General features: G+C 40.0%; 1 protein-coding gene across 2 annotated transcripts in view; it reads right to left on the reverse strand.

The window, feature by feature from the left end:
• The window catches only part of HS3ST5 (heparan sulfate-glucosamine 3-sulfotransferase 5), a 255489-nt gene that overhangs the window by 91791 nt on the left and 141262 nt on the right, over positions 1-22436 (reverse strand). For both annotated transcript variants that reach the window (XM_029945533.1, XM_029945532.1), the window contains exon 3: positions 6941-7053. The gene's annotated coding sequence lies outside the window, so the exon portion shown is untranslated. The remainder of the gene's footprint in view (positions 1-6940; positions 7054-22436) is intronic.

Consider the following 22436-nt stretch of genomic DNA (forward strand, 5'->3'; position numbering starts at 1 on the left):
ACAGTAAATAAAAGCAAGATGTTCCTGGCATCCAATGGCATCTGAGACCATGAATATTATGTACAATGTCAATGAACTCTATATACTTTGCAAACTACAAAAGTTCCCAAACAGAATGTGAAGTTAGTAGATTTTGTATCTTTGTCTCCCACATCTGGCCATCGCCTCTCTCATGCCTTTCTTTGCGCTATCTCCTGCATTTATTCTTTCCTTCTACCCTATCGTCACTTCTGTCTAGAACCTCATCACCTTAGAACTGAGTTATTGCAGTAGTTTCTCTGCTCCTGTTCTCTTTCTACCAATCCATCCTGCCTACTCCTGCCAAATTAATCTTTTTTAAAGCACTGTTTTAATTATGTCATTCCTCTGCTCAAATTTGTCAATGAGTCCCCCATTCCCCAGGGGCCAAAGGCCAGACCTTAGCTAGAATCAAAGCTTTTGGCTCTCTGGCCTCACCTGCTTTTCTAATTTTGTCTTTTCCAGTCCTCCTGCACAAGCCTTCAGGATAATAAATGCGTCTGCTGCCTGGTTACTTCCACCGTAGGGCCTGCCTGGCGGGCACCATCCATCCTCCCCGCCTAGCCAGTTGCTTTCCATCTGTGAGGCCTTTTTCACTACCTCAACCCACAATCTGCACCTCTAGCCAGGAAACTGGAGAACTCTTTCTTTCTTTTTTTTAATATTAAAATGATTTATTTCACTGTTGCAATATGGCTTAACTTCAGTTTTCATTGCTTTAACGGTTTCCATGTCTTTTCTCCGTAATTAGTTTGTAAAGCTCTTTAAGGGTAGGGATGCTTGTGTTCTTATTATCTGCCAATCTCCCTAGCATGAAGTTTATGAAAATAGTTAGCAATCAGTAGACACTTGTTTAATGAATGAACGCAAAATGCTGTTCTAGGCTTCTTGCAAGATTAGGATGAAAGCTATTCAGTTGTGTTTGTAACTTGTGGCATTCCAGAGCAGTAATTTATGCACGTGAGGCAGTTTTCCTGAACCTAATAAATCCGTTTTAATTTCCAGGTTCTTAGTGAAATTCTGGATTATGAAATATAAGCCGAGCACATGAGATTTATAATGTTAAAATCTGACTTTAATGTAAACTTGGGCACCATTAGGATAAACACAAAGTACTGCATATTCACTGAATTAATAATAATTTTCTGAACGCTCCTTATAAACAGAGAGCTCAGTAATTTCTAAACGAAACTAAAGTCGTTCTAAGAATAAACTCAGAGGGAAAAAAAGATAAGCATGCAGCAGTCTGGAGTCTTTATGAATCAGAAATATACTTTAGCTTCTAATATTCTCAGAAAGAATATGGAGTTTGGAAATTGTCAGGACGGGTCTGCCGTTTACTGGGTGTGCCATCTCGGGTCAGTAACTCAATGCCTTTGAACTTTAAAGTTCTCACAAGGCAAGTGAAAATATTAATATCCAATTTACTTGAAACACCTGAGATGAATGGACCCCTTTGGAGCTGTTAATTAGCTTAATGAATTAAAGGGCACCCTGCAGCACCTACCTCAGTACCTGGCACATTAATAAATGGCAGCTACTATTAACATTTTTGAGAGTTTTCTGTTTTACACCTTCCTTCCTACATTTATGGAATAAAATGACTTCCCTAACAGTTAAAGGGCATGAGTATAGGAGTTTGAACTATCTGGGTTTCAGTTGTGGCACCACCATTGACTAATTTATCAATCTGTTTATTAATGGATCTGAGCCCTAACTGTGGAAGAGGATCTTTGCAGAAAACAAAATCTCGAAGGGACATTCGGGAGACTAAAAATGACCTATTTACAAATGTCTAGCCTAAAACAAGCACTTTATAACAGCAGGTATTATAATTTTTATGAATCCTCTCTCAGGTACTATCCTGCTCTGTATTAAAGACCCATGCTCATGAATATATTTTAAGTAAAGGTAGTAGGAAAATTTTCCTCTAGTATATTTCACTGCTTTGTAGAAAAACATAATGTGGTATTATAAAAATTATTCTTCTAAACAATATTCATGTAGTGACTTATAGTTTACAAAACACCTTTAAAATGTAGGACTATGCTCTAAAAATATTCCCCAATCTAGCTACTCATTGCTGTATTACTCCAATCATTATTTTGGCAATGCATTCTACCATCAAGATGTTTAATAATGAACAATAATGATATACTTCAAATATTAAGAAAGCTACTTAAAAAGTAAGTTAAATGTGTTAGGCATAGGTCTATATCTTTAGAAATAGTTGACAGTTGAAACTGGTCAGATGAAATTGAACAATTGATCAGATTCTCCGTCTCAGCAGTAGAGACTTCCTGTAGGCAGGCTTTAACAAATGACACTTTTAGAGGTAATTTCCTCCTTTTTTTAAGGCTTTATTTATTTTTTAATTAATTAATTAATTAATTAATTTATTTATTTATTTTTAAGAGAGAGGGAGAGGGAGAGAGAGATTGTGAGTAGGGGAGGAGCAGAGAGAGAGAGGGAGAAACAGAATTTGAAGCAGGCTCCAGGCTCCCAGCCGTCAGCACAGAGCCTGACGCAGTGCTTGAACTCACAAACTGAGATCATGACCTGAGCTGAAATCAAATGCTCCACCAACTGAGCCACCCAGGCAGCCCAATATTTATTTGTTTTGAGTGAGAGAGTGAGTGAGCATAAGTGGAGGAAGAGTAGAGAGAGAGGGAGACAGAGAATCCCAAGCAGGTTTTGCACTGTCAGTGCAGAGCCTGATGTGGGGGTCAGTCTCACAAACAATGAGATCATGACTGGAGCCAAAATCAAGAGTCTGATGTTTAACTGACTGAGTCACCCTGCTGCTCCCAAAAGTGGTTTCCTAATTTCTCTTTGATTTCTTGAACATTTAAAAAAGTATCAGCAAGGTTGCTGCTGTCATTCAGACTAAAATAGAATTTAAAAAAGTCTGGTAGGTGGTTTCTGGAATTTACCATGTAAACAAATGAAAAGAAAGTGAGGCGTCTGGCTGGCTGGGTCAGTGGAGCATGTGACTCTTGATCTCAGGGTTGTGGTTTGAGCCCCATGTTGTATGTAGAGATTACTTAAAAAATCAAATTTTGGGGCACCTGGGTGGCTCAGTTGGTGGAGCGTCCGACTTTGGCTCAGGTCATGATCTCATAGTTTGTGGGTTCGAACCTTGCATTGGGCTCTGTGCTGACAGCTCAGGGCCTGGAGCCTGCTTCTGATTCTGTGTGTCCCTCTCTCTCTGCCCCTCCCCTGCTCATGATCTGTCTCAGAAAAATAAATAAATGTTAAAAAATTTTAAAAACTCAAATCTTTCAAAAAAAAAAGAAAAAATATGGCCAATTTTCTTAATTCTAAATACATGGATTAGGTCAGATGTTGAGGTTAATGACTTATCTAAACTCAGTAGAAATGCAATTGAATGCTAAAGAATGTAAAGCACCTTACAGTTTATAAGACTGGGTTCTTTTACTATATAGTAACTTAACTGAAGCACATGCTTAAAACTCATCAAATGCATTTACTTCCCTTAATGTTTACAAAGTCAAAACAAGACATCAGGCATGACTTGAAGGTGCCATGAATTCCTCCGGAAAATGTTTGGAGAGATTGTTTCAAGATGCAGCAGGCTGCTGCCCACTCAGGTCCCTAGGGTGTCTCCGGTACTTTTAGAACGATGTGTTTAAGGACAGCATTACTGTCGATCCTTCAAATGAACAACTTTTCCTTGTACAAGGTATACAGCTCCGTATGCGACCATCCTCATTTACACTGTTTTACCCTAAATCCAGCCCTTGGTTTAGGGATTATGGCCATTATATCTACATTTTAAAAAATGACATAACATATTTATGAGTAATTGCCACTTAGTAACTGATAACTGCACAGCGTTGGACTGGTATCAGTACTAGAGCAGTCTTTTCTAGAGCTGCTTCCAAAATCCCTACACAGACATGGCATTTGCTTGTTTTTGGCCTTTGCTGTCTTCCGTTGACTCTCCCTTCCTTCTATTAGCTGTGAGTGGTATCAAACCATTTGGGGACTTCTGAACTGTTCCAGTGTTTCTTTTTACCAAACCCATTAACTATAACTTAGTGTTTATAGCATCAATGATCATTCCAAAGCTATTTTACAAATAAACATTTTGACCTTCATAATAATAGCACATGAGATGAGAAAACCGAGGCATGGGGAGGTTATATGACGTGCCCGAGTCACCGGTTTTGAAAGACTACCTCCTTCCTGACTGAGTCAAGGCTCACCTCACCCCCACTACTACTTCATCATTTGCTGGTCTTTGGATCAGACTTGTGATGGAAATGCTTTTTCACCAGCTGTGTGGTTTTTACTTGTTAATTCTTTTAAGCTTATTTATTTATTTTGACAGAGAAAGAGAGAGAGACAGAGTGAGCGTGAGCAGAGGAGAGGCAGAGAGAGAGGCTGAGAGAGAATCTCAAGCAGGCTCTGTGCTGTCAATGCAGAGCTGAACGTGGGGCTCAAACCCATGGATTGTGAGCTCATGACCTCAGCCAAGACCAAGAGTCAGATGCTTAATGGACTGAGCCACCGAGGCGCCCCTGTGTGGTTTTTTAAATAGATTGGTTAAACCCTAAAGTTGAGCTTCCTTGCTATGGGAACACAACACAGGAAAGGGAGAACATGACCTATTTCACAGGGTTACTTTGATGATGAAATGAAATGGTTTATGTAGAGTAAAACATTTAGAATAAGGGAAGGGTGTTCCAAAATATTAGTCTTTCCAATCCCATCTCTTGGGGAGTCTTCACCTAACAGTAGTTCCTTCAGGTCTGCAGAGGATCTCTGAAGTTATTCTGTAACTCAGTGGTGGGCCCGGAGAGCCGAGTATATTAGATGTATCAGTAAGGTGACAACAGTGCATTGAACCAAGGATTCATCCATCATCTACTATATCCCAGCACTAAGTGCTTCAGATGCACAAACGGGAGTAGCAGCAGCCAAGGAATTCTGGCAGCCACAAGAACCAGACTTGATGATTTTCTAGAAAAGAAAGATATTCCAAGAGGGGCTGGTCTGCCAAGTTTAACAGGGCTTTTTGAAAATTCTCCCGAATAATTTCAAATAGAGCACAATGATTTATAAACTTCTACATTTTATACTCTACTCTTGAATGGCACATTATGCCAAACCCCAAAGTGTTATTTTTGTAGAGAGTGGTACTGTATCCAAACCATATTATGACATGGGGTGAGGGAGGGAGCATGGAAGAGCTGATCTTGAGGGGACATAGGAATGTAAGTCTTAAAAATGTGCGAGGTGTTTCCACTTTGTTTCCATTACTCGAGTCATATAGGTTAAATACCCTATGGCAAAACTACCCATTTGGTATTTTCTCCGTCCTTCTCCTGTAGTAACTGGGAACAGAAATACTTGTTGAGCTGAATTTTAGACTCTTAGTCAAATCAAACAGACAAATGAGTACAAAAAGGCAATTACGATCCCACCACATTTGGATTAGTTCATACGAAAAGTACTTACAGTCAAATGAAACATTTCACATTGAGAAGATTTTTCAAGGTCACATCTAGTGAAATTGCAGCATAATTTGGTTTAAACTATACATTTCATTATTAGCAACAGTAACTAGGGTGTGAGGCAACATGCAGTGTGTGAGACAATGTGCCGAGTGAAATAGCCCAGGACTTAAGGTCAGCCATGTTGGTTCTCATTCTGCTTCTTCTTGTGATTTTAGGCAATGACCTGACCTCTCAGGACCATGAATTTCTTCTTTTCATAATGGGAATAATGTGTTCTATCTTATAGCATTATTCAAAAATATTAATTGAGATGGACTATTCCATGTATGTACAGTAATACACAGGTTAACAATTTTTGAATGTTCAATATGGACTACACTATTCTAAGCACTATTTATGTATTAACTGATTTAAACTGTACCATAACTCAAGGGAATGGATGTATTATTATTATTATTCCCATTTTAGAGATAAGGACATTGAGGCACAGAAACCTTGCCATGGTTGGGGTGCCTGGATGGCTCAGTCATGATCAGCTCAGCTCATGATCTCATGGTGCATGAGTTTGAGCCTCGCATTGAGCTTTCTGTTGTCAACATGGAGCCTGCTTCAGATCCTCTCTCTCCCTCTCTCTCTGCCTCTTTCCCACTCACATGCCATCTCTCTCTCTCTCTCTCTCACTCAAAAAAAAATAAACATTAAAAAGACCAGAACCCTTGCCACAATCAGTTACCAGCTGGCAGAGCAGGAACTCAAACTCAAACTCTGGCAGTGAAACTCCATAGTTTGTGTTCTTAACCATCTAGCTTTGTCGTCTTGCTTGTCATGGCAGCTCAGGGCATGCCCACTTCTCACCCTGGATTCTAGTAGAAAAAATACAATGGATCCCACCTTCCCAGAAATAAATAGTTACACCGAGGACACAGGGCACGTGCATTAGAAGAGACAAAGTAACACACGGTACAAGCTGTCAGAGAGGAGGTGTAACCACAGTCCTGTGGTAGTTTGGAGGGAAGGACATAATTGGGATGGAAAATCAGCACAATTTTTTAACGGAGGTGAAGGCTGACTTAGGTCTTAGAGGAAAATCAGAACTAAAACCAGCAAGGAGGATTTGGGAAAGGTATTTCAGATAGCAGGGACGGCAAGGAAAAGGCTTTCTGTGTTTGGGAAATAAGGCTCGGTGTCAGTGGGGAAGGTTTCTCTACGGGAATTCTGAGACTGGAAAACAGGAGGCAGTATAAAGTCATTTTGTAGAGCGTTTGAAAAGCCGGGAGAGGAGAAAGGCTCGCCTGTGGGAGAGCCACCAAGTTTCTAAGAGGCGGTGTGTCTGTGTACACATGCGTCGTGTCAAAAGGCTGCTGAGGTGGCAGACGTGTAACACCTGGTGGTACGGAACGGTTGGTAACCGATAGCACAGAAGTCTTCGGTACACATACCTACATTCAGACACTTCTCGGTGATCCAGCGATGACTATCTGGTTGGTGGACATTCCATGGCCTCTTCTCACCTGCTGCCTGTCCTTTTGGCTTGTTCCCTGCTTGCTAGTACCTGGGGGTGGAGACAAAGACACGTGATTTCCCAGTCTTTTTTTTTTAATCTTTATTTGTGAGAACGGGAGAGAGACAGAGTGTGAACAGGGGAGGGGCAGAGAGAGAGACGGAGACACAGAATCGGAAGCAGGCTCCAGGCTCCGAGCTGTCAGCACAGAGGCTGATGCAGGGCTCGAACCCACAAACAATGAGATCATGACCTGAGCCGATGTCAGATGCTTAACCGACTGAGCCACCCAGGCGCCCCTCCTAGTTAGTCTTTTATCCTATTTATTATTATTATTTTCTTTGCTGCTCCTTAGTGGCTCTGGTTAAAAATCTGTTATGATAAGAAGAAGAGTTATATTTTGGATGATAGGAACATTTCTTTCTTTTTTAAAAAATAATACTTTCAGTTCCTTTATTACACAATTTGCTGATGAGCAGCAGCAGAGCTCATATTTGAGCTGAACCCTGGAAGATGTAACTGTTAATTCCCTTCGATTAGAGATGGCCTTATAAACTGGGGGCTACACACATGCATTTTCAGATAATGTTCCTGCAGCAGAACCTTGCTTCTGATCTGGCTGCGGAGGTTTTAAGGTGAGGAAAGGTTAAGTGTACTCTCCGTAAAATTGCTACCCGTTGTGCATCTTCAGACCGCCTTTTATCACCAATATGATGATTATCCATATCAATCACTTTTACCTGTGCAACTACTTGAATATATTAAGCAATTGCTGCTTCTTCCTGAGTTGAAGAGGGAAAACCAGGAGACCTGAGTAGTTCTCTAGCTGCAGAGTACATGTTTGGCTCTAACACTAGAGTGCTGTATTGGCGAGATTAAAAAAAAAAAAAAAGAAAGAGATGAGCAAATGAAATAGACTGCAATGAAAACAGGTTTACGGTACCAAGCTCTTTTTTTTAAAGTAATATTCCATTGCTTTATTTCAGGCTATTATGAGTGTATATGAATCTACATATATTGTAGGAGCCCAGTCCCAATATGTCATTATCCCTAATTAAATTTGTAAATAGTAGACATGAAGATTATTCTTATCAAAAATGGCTAGAATATTCATTCTTACCTGGGTCCCTCATACGCAAATGTGTGTAGGGTGCAACACACACACACACACACACACACACACACACACACTCAAACACACAACTTTTTCAAGGAAAAGACAAGACCTTAAAATTGTATACACTTGGCTAACAGGCAGCTACTGAATCTCTTGTATTCCGTTCCCTGATTAACACACTTTCCTATACTTTTTCTAGTTCTGCTTGAATCCTCGTCCACTCTTCACCTCACAATCCCATTATTGGTCTACCAGTCCTAGAGAAACCAGGAAGCTGGTAGAAAAAAGTACATTCAGTTATTTCAGGACATGGCACACATCAAGTGTCCACTTACTAGCCAGACAGATGGCTTCCATTGCTTCTGAGAACTTCTCACATGCTCACGGGCCTGCTGACCTCAACAGAAGACAAAACACAACCAAGCCTCAACCACTCTGCTTCTCAATCTGTTTGAGAAACTAGAATTATTTCCAAAGTTCGCAAATAAACAGAAATCACTATAATTATGAATAATTAAAATGCTAAACTCAAGAGGGCACTCAACATTCGTTACACTACAGAACTCATCCCCTAAGGGTGACGCCTTCAATTAGCTCAGTTTTTGCAACAGAAGAAAAATGTGACAATCAGTAATTGCAGGTACTTAGCACAAGGAACAAAACAAGCTAACTCGCCTTTAAATCACTTTCTCAGCCAGCAGAGGCACTGTTCTCTTTTGGATTCTTAATGTCTATACTAATTCCAGAATACAGAACAGCAATAGACCGCAGGCTACCAGAAAAGCATACCGCCCTCAGAGGGCTAAGCGGATACGCTTCAACTTTATTTGCTATTTGGAGCATGGAGAAGGTATCGTTTTTACTTTTTTAATGTTTATTTTTGAAAGAGAGAGAGGGAGGCCGAGTGCAAGTTGGGGAGAGGCAGAGAGAGAGACAGACAGACAGAATCCGAAGCAGGCTCTAGGCTCTGAGTTGTCCTCACAGAGCCCCATGAGGGGCTTCAAACTCACGAGTGTGAGATCATGACCTGAGCCGAAGTCAGACACTCAACTGACTGAGCCACCCAGGTGCCCCAGTAAATAGTTTTTAAAAGAGAACCTTTTAAAATATATTTTATGAAATGTATCAATATATTTACACAGTCTAAAAATGTTTATTAAGATCTACCATGTGTCAGGGTTTATGCTAAGTGATAGTGACATTGCACTATAAAAACTAGCCATTGTTTTTTTTTTTTAAAAAACATATATAAATTACTATAGACAAATTTGAACATAGCAAGATATTTTTATATTCTTACAAATATAAAGTTTGGAGTATATAGTTACTACATATAGAATGAAACTATTCAAAGCACTATTCTTTGTTATTCTTTTTTTTAAATGTTTATTTATTTATTTATTAATTTTTTGAGAGACAGAGACAGAGCATGAGCAGGTTCAGAAGGGCAGAGAGAGAAAGAGACACAGAATCCAAAGCAGGCTTCAGGCTCTGAGCTTCCACCACAGAGCCCAACGCTGGGCTTGAACCTTTGAATCATGAGATCATGACCTGAGCTGAAGTCAGAAGCTTATCTGACGGAGCCACCCAGGTGCCCCTTTTCTTCGTTATTCTTGAAGTTGTAATACATTATTATTTTCATTAAAAAAATTAAATCACAAACTATTAGATTTTTCTTCCTCAGACCGCTATTAAAAATATAATTTGTTTCTGGGGCACCTGGGTGGCTCCGTCAGTTAAGCGACTGACTTCAGTTCAGGTCACAATCTCACAGTTTGTGGGTTCGAGCCCCCCCCCCCCAATCAGGCTCTGTGCTGACAGCTTGGAGTCTGAGGCCTGCTTGGAATTCTGTGTCTGCCTCTCTCTCTTCCCCCCGCCCCCTCATGCTCTGTCTCTCTCTGTATTTCAAAATCAATAATAAATGTCAAAAAAACTTTTTAAGCACAATTTTTTTCTTATAAAATATATCCATTTTTTTTGCAGTAACAAATGCTATTACAAATATTATGGTTTTTCTTAGATATTTATAGAACTAATATATGTCAAGTTGGAAATGGCTTAGCAAGTAGTAACTACAGTTTTGAATCTAAGACACTGTAGCAAAGTACATTTTTTTTTGCTTGGATTCAATTTCTTTTTTTTATTAAAAAATTTTTTTAAATGTTTTATTTATTTTTGAGAGAGAGAGAGAGAGACTGCATGAGCAAGGGAGGAGCAGAGAAAGAAAGAGACACAGAATCTGAAACAGGCTCCAGGCTCTGAGCTGTCAGCACAGAGCGTGACGCAGGATTCAAACCCATGAACCGTGAGAGCATGACCTGAGCCAAAACCAGACACTCAACCAACTGAGCCACCCAGGTGCCCCTTGGATTCAATTTCAAATTGACAATGACTCAAGAAAGGGTTGCCTTTGACTAGCTGCCACTTTGGGGAGCTTCATTTTGTCTTTCATGTAAGTAGAGGAAGAATTCATTAGAAATGTGCTGCAAGTGGTTTCAGAATGATAAATCTCAAGTTACCAATTCCACTTTTAATGATTAGTTGCCTGAGTCTTGTATTTAATTAAAACGGTTATTTTAAATGCTTATATTTAATTTACACATAATTAGCTAAACCTCAGTGTTACTTTTTATCCATTTTAAAATTAATTAATTTATAAAATAGCTCAAAAAAGTGCTGTAAAAATTTAATATTAAGGTAAATCAGGATTCGTTTGCATCTTTGGTTTTGGTTATAACTTCTAGTGAGCCATTTATATTAGAGGATGGCTACTATGTAGGAGGATCCACGATTACCGGTCACTGGCGTTACCTTTGCACATTTGATGGATACTTTAACCTCTTAGGTAATAATAGCCTATAGTCAAGGATGTGAGTGCCTTGACTTTAAAGGGATCTAAACTTTATAAATTAATTTTGACTTTAATATATTTAGGAGAAACCACTGTTTTTAGCAAATGATATAAGTGTGTAACGATCTGTGTAAAAAAAAAAAAATCTTGGAGTCAGTATGATATGTAACCAGAAAGTGTTTTCAAGGAAATGTTCTGATTTTAACTTGTGTTTAAACACACAACATGATTTATATACCTAGGAACCAAGAGAGAGCAGGTGGTAATGTAGAACAGATTTTCCTGGCTTCCAGAATATAAGGGAATTTTAACCACCCACAATAACATCGAAATGGGTTTCCTGGTGCAGTGAAAAACTACATCCATGAACATCCTCCCCCAGGGTGTGCTTAGTGGAAAAACTGCTAAGCTGTGCAAATCTATTAATGATGCTGCTACTGTTTATCAGTTACTAAGGATGTGTTGGCACTGGCTGAGCTCAAATGCCTCTCGAGGTAGTATCATCAGGCCCATTTTACAGGTGAACAAAGTGAGGCTTGGGGAGTCTAAGGCACTGCCAAGGGCAGTGTGATCAGTAGTGATGGAGGCAGGATGCAAAACTTCACTCTATAGCTCTGCACCTTACTGTCCCGCCTCGCCCTCTCAGAGCTCTAAGGAAGGCATTTTCAGCTGTAAGATGCTTACAACCACCACCACTGGCACATCAAAACACCTCTCCCTTGCATTAGTAGTGTGACTTAATTAAAAGATGAAGGCAGCACATTTGGCTCGATCTCTTGATCCCAATATTAGTATTTTCTCATGACAGTATACACAGGGTTTCCTAGTATTTTATTAAAACCTGGGCCTCCTTCTCTCCAATGAACTCTTGTAGTGGGGGAATCTGTTCCTGCCATTCTCTGATACTAGTTCAAACCTTTTGCATCCCCTCCCACCCTTGAGGAATTTTCGTTCTGAGCAGGCTCAGCTCACACGCAAAACGAAGTTGCGCAGAATATGTCTCTTCTTTTCACGCTAGTACTATCATGTGGCATTCCAGGATGCCTTTAAGCTATACCGTATCTCAATTACCTCAACTGCCATCTGTTTCTATTTCTTTCAGCCCTTCTCCCTGGTACCCTAAACAATGAACGATATTCCCAGTCAAGAGCTAGACTTAGTGTATTCTCTGCCAAGGACGTGCGTAACATATATAGCGTCCCTCACAGTTAGATGATAGGAAGTTGTGATCAAAGCCAATTATCTATTGATTTTCAGTTTAACATTCCAACTATCAACCATTATCTTAATTGTGGAAGTCCTCAGAAGATCCAAAGCATTGGATCCATCACCAATTAATCATAAAGGGGAAGTAGTATTTGAGAAATGAGTAGGGGGGAAACGTACAGGCGCATCTGCTTGGTTAATCTTGCTAAGGCCTTTAAATACCATCTGTTTCCCATTCTTTCCTGGCTACCATCTTTCCCTAGGTTAAAAGATTTTAAAATTACTGGGGAAAAAAGAACTTGAAAAGTAGTGTGAGATTTTAATTCTGTGTTTCATCTGCCAAACAGTGAACTACAGCTAGCCTCAGCAAGTGTTCCTAATAGATAAGGGAATTGTTGCTTCATATATAATTACATTGAGCCTAACGGTAGACATGGCCAACCATATCTTCTTCATACCATTAGAAGTGCTAGGAACTCTGAAAAGAATCCATTTTGAGGAGGGTCTAAGCTGCTTTTATTTTACTTCAAACCAGGGTTATCATGAAATAAAACTGATAATTCTTTGGAGGAACAGTTTTTGGAATGTAAAATAAGTATGAAAGGGTAAATGAAACTGACGGTTATGACTGGCAGTAGGTTCAGGCATTTTGTGTTCTTTTGTGTTTGCTTTGGAATGTTAAACAGGTCGGGTTCTTTTCAAAAGAAAACATTTTATTCAGAACATTCTCCCATGAAAGCCCTCTTTGACAAAGTGTCATTTTTTGATATATTAGTACATGTCTGCCCACATTTTATATTCAAAAAAGGCAAGCAATGTTTTAACAACTTTTGACAAGCGCAGGGAATTAAACTTGCACACAATTGACTGTAGGTGTAATACTATAGGCTGTTATATTCTCAATTTTCTACTTTTTCGTGGCAACCACAACATTTTTAAACATATCAATTTCCGGTTGAAAAAAACATGAAGATATTAAAGATGTTTAATTAGAACAGGAAACATTTAATTCATCAATAAAATGTTTCAAGCATTGAACTCTAAAATGTGTTGAGAAAAAGAGCTACAGAAACAGTATTCAGTGAATTACAAATATGTAACAGGAACTAAGACAAAGAATTTTCTAGAAAACTAGTCAAGAAATCCCAAGAAATTTAGCTACCTCTTAATGATACTTATAAGTTCCCTACTAAGTCATAAATTTCAAAATCCAATCATCCTTCATTTTTTGGCAATGCAGAAGCTGCCTACTGAAAACCTCACTTAGATACCCAAGGGTACCTCAAGGCAATGAACTGCCCTTCATCCGGTGTCCCTCTGACAGTGACCCTGCATGAATGCTCCCTAGCCTCTTCTGTCTCTACTCTGCCCTGCCCTTGCTCATTCATTCGTCTAGTGCTTCTTCCAATTCCCTGAACCGGTCAGATTCTTGCTCTTCTGCCTAGATCACTATCCCAGTCAGCTCAGCTAATTTCTCTTCTTTTATATCTCAGCTTAGATATAACCTTCCGCCAGAAGATTTCTCTGACAATTCACTCTATAGGCGTCCTTTCTCTAGATCCTGTAGAACCCTGTTCTCTCCAACCTAAGACCCTGTTATACAGTGGTGTCACTGCCTTCTGACGTGCTGGTATCGTCAACAGACTGTTAAGTTCCATGAAGGCTAATAAGACCATGCCAGTCTTGTTGACTGTTAAAGCTCTACTGCTTAGACAAGTGCTTGGAATATTTTAGATGCTCTCAAACCCTTTGTTAAACAAATTAATGAGTTATTTGAATGAAAAGTTCATATGCGTCCAACATGTATTTTTCCCTTTTGGTGATAACACACATGGTTAAATATAACTCCTTTAAAAAATATACCAATTTATTTGAGGAGTGCCTGGGTGGCTCAGTTGGTTGAGCATCCAACTTCGGCTCAGGTCATGATCTCACAGTCTGTGGGTCTAAGACCTGCATCAGGCTCTGTGCTGACAGCTGGAAGCCTGGAGCCTGTCTCTGATTCTATGTCTCCTTTTCTCTCTGCCCCTCACCTGCTTGCCCTCTGTCTCTCTCTGCCTCTCAAAAATAAACATTAGGGGCGCCTGGGTGGCTCAGTCGGTTAAGCATCCGGTTTCAGCTCAGGTCAGATCTCACGTTCTTGAGTTCGAGCCCTGTGTCAGGCTCTGTGCTGACAGCTAGCTCAGAGCCTAGAGCCTGTTTCGGATTCTGTGTCTCCCTCTCTCTCTGACCCTCCCCTGCTCCAGCTGTCTCTCTCTGTCTCTCAAAAATAAAATAAAAAGTAATAAAAAAAATAAACATTAAAAAATTAAAAAAGAAAAATATATACATTAATGTATTTCAGTTGGTATGTGTTGCCATTAATGTTCCCATTTTATTATTTCATCTAGCTGGAACAACAGGCTTCACATTTTGGTTCCAGGGCTTTCTCATACCATTTCTCTCTACACAGAAAGTCCAAGGTGGGTAATAGGAGCCACTGAAAAATGGTAAGCTGTGGAATGCCATGCTTGGATTTTAAGATACAGAATTCTAATGGCAACCATAAGTGCAGATTGAAAGGGGACAGATGGGATTTACGGAGAATAATGTACAACCTCTGAAAGAACTGAAGGTCTCACTTTATATGGCTGTGTCATTATGATCTGGTCACTTCTCGGGGGATGCTGTGACTGGAAAAGGAGCATGGTTGAAGCCAGTACTGATTAGTGAGTCAGGGTAATGCAGCTGGAGAAGAAGGCATCTTATAAATATTGTTATTAGATAATCGAGAGCTGTAATAATCAATATTCTCTTGAAAGGACCTTAAATCTAATGAAGCAGCTGTGGATAACTAAATTATGATTATGACAAATTCGGGGATTCAGGGTTCTTTGCATCCAAAATTCAAATAAGTAATCAGAGTGAAATTGCATTAGCTGACCCCAAAACACCTCTGAAATACAGGAGGCATTTATTAAGAATACCCCAAGCAAATAACAGCCCAACATAAGTGCCTCCATATTTCACAAAAGCCTTTGGCTAAGGGGGAGGGTGGATGGAGTTGGATGTGGGAGGGCGGGTATGAGGGGAAGGACAGAAGAAAGAGGAGGAGTTCTTGCAAAGAGAGAAGTGGAACTCTTATTTTTAAAACAGCCATAGCAGGGGCATCTGGGTGGCTCAGTCAAAGTGAAGGACTTTGGCTCAGGTTATGACCACACAGCTCATGAGTTCGAGCCCCACATCAAGCTCTGTACTGACAGCTCAGAGCCTGGAGCCTGCTTTGCATTCTGTGTCCCTCTCTCTCTCTTTCTCTGCCCCTCTCCTAGTCATACTCTCTCTCTCTCTCAAAAATAAATAAACATTAAAAAAAATCTTTTAAAAAACGGCCATAGCAGTACTTTTCTTAAGAATAAAAACAGGATGAACTTATGAAATGTTACCTTCCATAGCAAAAGTTACATAACACAATTTTTATTCCCATATGAACTACTTAACCCAGGGGCCACTGGTCTTACAGATGAGCATTGGCACCAATGGATCGTCATATATAAAAAAGATTCTTTCTTGGTATTTTTTAGCCTTCAGCTTTCAGTATTTCTGTCTCTTTAGTAAATTCTAATTTCTTATTTTGAAAAATATTGAAATAGTGCCCCAGGAGCACACGTGGAATTGTTTTCCCCGGCTCTCTGCTGGACTTCCTGGGGCCATCATGTGGATGGTAGCAGAAGACAATTTCAAGGACAGTAACAGTGATGAGTAAATTAAAGCACAGTGTATATAGTCCCCATCAAAGAAATACATTTGTTTTACTGAATTGTATTTTCATCTCAAGGACTGTCCCCCCACCTTCACCTCTTTCCAAAATGCTTCTTTACAGCAATTCTCATTTCTTTACAGCAATTCTTCAAACTGATTCTGAGGAATTTAAGTTCTCCACACTCTTTTCGGGCAGTATGCTTTTTATCAGATCAGCAGAAACAATGTGAAAACACCTGTCACAGTAATTTCAAGTGTCTATCATCTACCAAATTATCCATAAACGATCTTTGGTTGCAATGTGGTCTTTGAATGAAGGACTTTTTCCAGAAAGATGAACCAATGCTGTTGAAAATATAAATGGGTGCATTGCAAGGAAAACACCACTTGTAGCATTTGTGGACACTTACAGCTTTTATTTTTATCTTTAATCAGAACCAAGAGAACATTTCTAAAAGGACTAATTTTGCTTCTCATTCACACAGAGCATTATCTGCATGCATGCCAATGCCAGGTATAGAGAGCATTTAGCTAAACTCCATAGGCCTGTGGCTGAAAATGGAGTCAGACTGGCAACAAAACACTTTCTGAATGCCTACCTGGGGCAAATGATAAAAAATCTACACCTTACCCCTCCCACCACTCCCACAAAAGCAAAGAAAGGTATAGCTGCTGAATATGTACAGCCTTTTTAAAAAGCACAGAGAAAGGCTCTGGGTTATAAATCTATTTTTATGTCTACATACCAATTTTTTACTCACATGCTAGCCCCTGTCAAGAACTGGTGTCCTCCAAGATGATTCTATTGTGCAGCCTAGAGCTGAGAATCCTGCTTTCATGCCTTCTGCTCGACAATTTGGTGATATCCCCCCGCCCATTTTTCATTCCAGTCACCCGTGCACATCGGCATTTCCCTCACGACCGAGTAGGCCTGACACGAGGGCTGGAAGCTTCTGTCTGCCTATCCCATCCTGCCTTCTGTGCTCAGAACCGTAATGCACATCTACTGTAGTCTGAATGTGAAGGATTCCAAATTTTAACATCCAGACTTAAAGAAGCAAGTATGGATCAAAAGAGTATTTACATTTATTATCTAAGAAAAAAAACCCCTTGAAATAGCTGGGTCTATTGAAACAGGGTTGCAATTTTATAGGAAATAATATGGTATGAAAGGCAATGGAAAAACACATCCTTTTACTTTTTTAGATTCAGTATGTTTCAGACTGAAACCAATGGGAACATAATGACAGTGTATTATAATCACTCCAATATTCTTAAAGGCCTGACATTTTTAAAGAGTGTATATAGTATTCAGGTGAGGCTCGAATGAATGTAAGCACCCATTGCTGTTTGCTAAAGTGGTAGCATGGCTAAGGGCAGCAGTAAAGAACACTCTTAAATGTGCCTTATTTCTAACTATGGTGACACGTTATCCTCTCCGTCAGCGCTTTATTGCTTTCACAAGAATAAAAGCAAATACTGAGCTCTCTACTCTGATATCCACTCGTAGAATGTATCTAACTAACAAAGCACTTAGTCCCGTGAAAGGTGTTCTAGTTATAAAATAATTTCTCTTTGTAGGAAGGCTATCTTTATTTGGCATGATTAATTTATAAATTAAAAGCAACAGACTTTAAAATCATGGTCTATGTGGTAAACCAAAAGAAGGAGACTTACTGAAATAGCAATACTTTTCTGTAGTGGGCAAAACTATGTATGTACGCATTTACGCAGGAAGAAAAGAAGTCCTAAACTTTGTTTAAACATGAAAAGAATTTTGGATGAAGACCAATTATTGTCAGCAATGTTTCTTGTGGTTATTTATTTACTATAATTGTGTACTCATTGAAGTTTTGCAAAAACACTTGTACTTTCCCTGTTCTTTTATTTAGGCACAAAATGATGAGCAGCTGATCTCAGTGCTTCCCTAAGCTGTGTTGATTTTGGCTTGTATGTACCTGACCTTGGGTTGCCGTAATATAAAAAAGAATAAGGCACGTTTCCTTTTTTTTTTTATGCTTTATTTATTTTTGATACAGAGAGAGACAGAGCATGAGAGGGGAGGGGCAGAGAGAGAAGGAGACACAGAACCGGAAGTAGGCTCCAGGCTCTGAGCTAGCTGTCAGTACAGAGCCCGATGCGGGGCTCGAACCCACAAACGTGAGATCTGACCTGAGCCGAAGCCGGAGGCTTAACCGACTGAGCCACCCAGGCGCCCCTAAGGCACGTTTCTAAAGAAACAAAAGAACAATTTGTTTTCCTACACCGTTACTGCAGAGAAGTGTCTTGGAGAATGAGTTTTTATTTATTTACTTATTTTTTATTTATTCACTTTGAGAGAGAGGGTGAGAGTGAGTGCGGGAGGGGCAGAGAGAGAGAGAGAGGGAGAGAGAGAATCCCAAGTAGGCTCTGGGCTGTTACTGTGGAACCCAACACAGGGCTTGAACTTATGAACCAGGAGATCATGACCTGAGCCCAAATCAAGAGTCAGATGCTTAACCCACTGAGCCACCCAGGCTCCCTGAGAATGGGTTTTTAGATGTGAAAAGTGATATCATAACCAAATCCATTTTCTGACTAGCTATGCATATGGATGACAAGAGTGAAAAACCCACAAATAAATGGTAAATACCACATAAAACAAAATCCACTCTGCAAGTATTTACGTAGCAAATCCACACGTTTTAGCTTGCCTTCCGAATCAAGAGGGAAAGATGAATGGAAAAGGTAGATATCACATATACCCCAAAACACTAGGGGCCCCCCAAATTGTCTTACACAGACTTCCACAAACATCAAGAAAGGGAGCTGTCAGTATGAAAGGGCCCCTTTCAGAAGGTATCACTGGGAAGCCTTAATTTCCCGAATTGTTTTAAAATCTGTTTTTCTTTTTGTCAAGCTAAAATTTTTCAGAAATAAGAGTCAGGAAAGTAAACAAAACATTATTGGACAATGGATAGATCCAAGGATACTTCTTTCTGGTACAAGAACACTCTCTTTATGTAAAGCCTGTCTTTCTCGAGAGAAGAGAGAAGGAGAAGAAAAGCTTTTAGAGAATGAGGGTGACGGTAGCTTTTTACAAGATGCCATGTCAAACAAGAGTCCTTCATGCATTTTTGACAAAGAAATGAGCAATATTTATCACACATGTGACAAGCGATTTGGCAGCACACATTTTCTTTGTCTCTTTTTACATATATTAAGCCATTCCCAGGGACTGTGTAAGTTGCCCAGAACAAGACCTTTTTGCCAGTGGGACATGGCTGGGGACTCAGGAGCCTTTAGGTTCTTGCCATTAGACTCATTAACTTTCTAGAATGTGAGCTCCGTGAAGGTAGATCCCCGCCCCCCCAACGCACTATCTCTGGCACCTTTGATCCTGCCTGGCAGTTAGTAAGTATGTGGTAAATATCTGGTGTATGAATAAATGAATACAGACCAATTTCGACCCCCAAATTCCCAGGCTACTATATGTGGTTACCAATTCATAGAGATGTCAGCCTGTGCCAGATACTGTGCTACATGCTAACCATCTCATTCTCACAATGGCTATGTGATAAAGGCATTATTGTCCCCCTGGAGGATTATCAGTGAAGTCCTAGAATGAGAATGAGGTAGTTACATAACTTACTTGAAGTCTTGCAAATTGTGGATGGAGGAGAAAGTTAACCTAGTTAAATTCAAAGCCTAGTTAAATTCAAATTACTATGCCCAATCCTGGTTCGGTGCCTCTTCATCGAAGACTCTGCCCCAAGCACAGTCTCCATCTTGTCTTTATTCTGGTATCTGGTCTTCTCTAAACTCTGCTCTGTCTCTGGTCTTGGGATCCTGCACTGCGCCTGAGGCAGGCTTTGTTTCATTCCACATTCCAACCTCCCTGGTACACTTTGGTGGTGTTGTGTTAGTCTGCTGGGGCTGCCAAAACACAATCTCATCGACTCAGTTGCTTAACAAGTTGTCTCCCAGTTCTGGATGCTGCAAGTCTGAGGTCATGATGGCAGCCCAGGCAGGTTCTGGGGAGACCTCAGACCTCTCTTCCTGGCTTGCAGATGGCTGCCTTCTTACTGGGCGCTCCCAGGGTCTTTCCTGGGTGTGTGCACGTGGAGAGAGAGAGAGAGAGAGAGAGAGAGAGAGAGAGAGAGAGAGAGAGATCATTCTTTCTCTTCCTGTAAAGCCACCAATCCTATTGGAGTAGGACCCTAATCCTTATGACCTCATTTAACCTTACTTATTACCTCCTGAAAGTTCTCTCTTCAGATAGTGTCATACTGGGGGCAAATTATGAATTTGTAGGGGATACAATCCAGTCCCTACAAGTGCACTGAGCTAAACTATCTGGGACAGTGACAAACAAATACACTCCATTTCCTAACTTGTTATCACAGGATTCCCTCTCCCTCTTACAGAACACCTTTTCCGTTCTTGCTATGTTTGCCTCAGTAATCTAGAGATTAAGTATGCATATCTCCTTCAAATATGTATTGGATTTGAAGAACTGTTCAAATTCAAGTTATTCTGCTGATGCAATCTTCCAACAATAATCCTTTGGAGGCTCCTTGAACTTTCCAGAGCCTTCTCAAGCATTATAGAGGAAAACAGAGATGAAGCATCATACACGTGAGTGCTAACCCTTCTTCTAGCTGCTTGACAGAGAGAACATTGTAAAATTCTCAAAAAAAAATACATATTTAAAATTACTGCCTAAGTCTACCCAATCATAGATACTCCTGATTCTCAAAGGGAAATTTCATAGATATCATGTGACCTAATTAATCATTTCTAATGGTCATCACATCAAGGTGCTATTTTCCTACATATCCCTGAGAATCTGCATTCTGAGTGGAGGGTGATCACAGGGTCAATTCAACCCTGAATTATTCCTTGGGATATCCTGAATATTTCTTGGAATTTTCCAATCAGATCTTAGAATCTGAATTCATATATTGACTTAGTTATTACAAAGCTTCCTTACTACAGGAAAGAAAAAATGAAGTGTACAACAGTCTCTCTTTGGTTACAAAAGTTTTGTTCTCTGAACTTGTAGGAAGCTTCTACTGGGGTGGGGGGGCAGTGAATCCTGCATGAGTACAAGTACGTGACATCATGATGCAAGACGAAGATTTCAGAATGCTGTTGTAGATTTGATTAGTGTGGACATGACTACAGTGTCAGAGTCTGGTGCAGCCATGTAAACATTTTAAAAAAGAGCTTTCTTCTTTTGGTAAAAATGGATCTCCTGACTTCTTCTTTTTTCAGGCAACTCAGGGGTCTGATTGTGTGTTTTGATGTGTGCGCGCATGTGTGTATGTGTGATGTGCACATGCTGTCTTGAATTACAAGTTTTGTCTGGAGGGAAGATAATTCTTTGTATGTTTCATTAGCATAATTACAATTTAAGATACAATAGTATGTTTTCTACCTATGATTAGCCCCAGTAAATGCAAAGCCATTATTTAAAACCAAATGAGAACGTGTACAAGTCTTATATATTGCAGTTTTTATACACATTTCTTGGAAATATTGTAACAAGTTATCGCCATTAGATTTTACATCATTACTGATGAATATAAGATTTACATTTTGTGTTTTATAAGGAAGAGATTGATCATCCCTATGTGGCTATCAGGTACTAAATTTAGACAATAATGCAAAATTCAAAGAGAAAAAGTAATTATTTTTTGTAATGTTTTCTTTCATCACTGAACAAAGAAAATGAAGTTTTCTGTTGTTGGGCAACACTGTGATAACTAGTTTAATTAGTTTAGCTTAATTTCAGCTTCTCTAACAGGTGAAGCTCTATGTTTTTCTATAATTGTAGAGAAGAGTTCTGGACAAGGTACTTGGAGATCTGAATTCGTGCTTTGGCTCTGGTATTTCGTGGTTTTGATGCCTGGGGCAGACTGCTGAACCTTCTGGAGCCCGAGTTTTCCTGGCTGCCAGAGGAGAGGGTAAGGTCAGAAGAGCTGAGCTCTGACGTCCTAACAGGTCCTCCTGGTCGGTGACTCCGGGGGGTTATTCCTGTTACTAGGGCCCTAAAGTTAACCTCCGTGGGCAGAGAAAATAGGGAAGGCGATTCCTGGTGAACATGATCCTTCACATGGTCACAGCGGCTAACCTTGCCATTATTGAATAGAACTCTCCAGGTAGCACCTCAGTTAGTTACCCCAGTCCAACAGATGCCACATTTGGTAGTTCCTTACTCTCCTCCGAAGTTCATTACTCATAATGATCTTTCGCCAATACCGGGGTTGGCACATGCCCCATTAAGAATGGTCACCTTCCAGGACACCTGGGTGCCTCAGTTGGTTAAGCAGCTGACTTCGGCTCAGGTCATGATCTCATGGTTTGTGAGTTTGAGCCCTGGGTCAGGCTCTGTGCTGACAGTTCAGAGGCTGGGGCCTGCTTCAGATTGTCTCTCTATCTGCCCCTTCCCCCCTCACATTCTGTTTCTCTCTCAAAAATAAATAAACTTAAAAAAGAAAGAAAGAAAGAATGGTCACCTTCCTATACTCTCAGGGTTCA

The sequence above is a fragment of the Suricata suricatta genome, chromosome 7 (assembly GCF_006229205.1).
Source record: "Suricata suricatta isolate VVHF042 chromosome 7, meerkat_22Aug2017_6uvM2_HiC, whole genome shotgun sequence".
Taxonomy (NCBI): Eukaryota; Metazoa; Chordata; class Mammalia; order Carnivora; family Herpestidae; genus Suricata; species Suricata suricatta.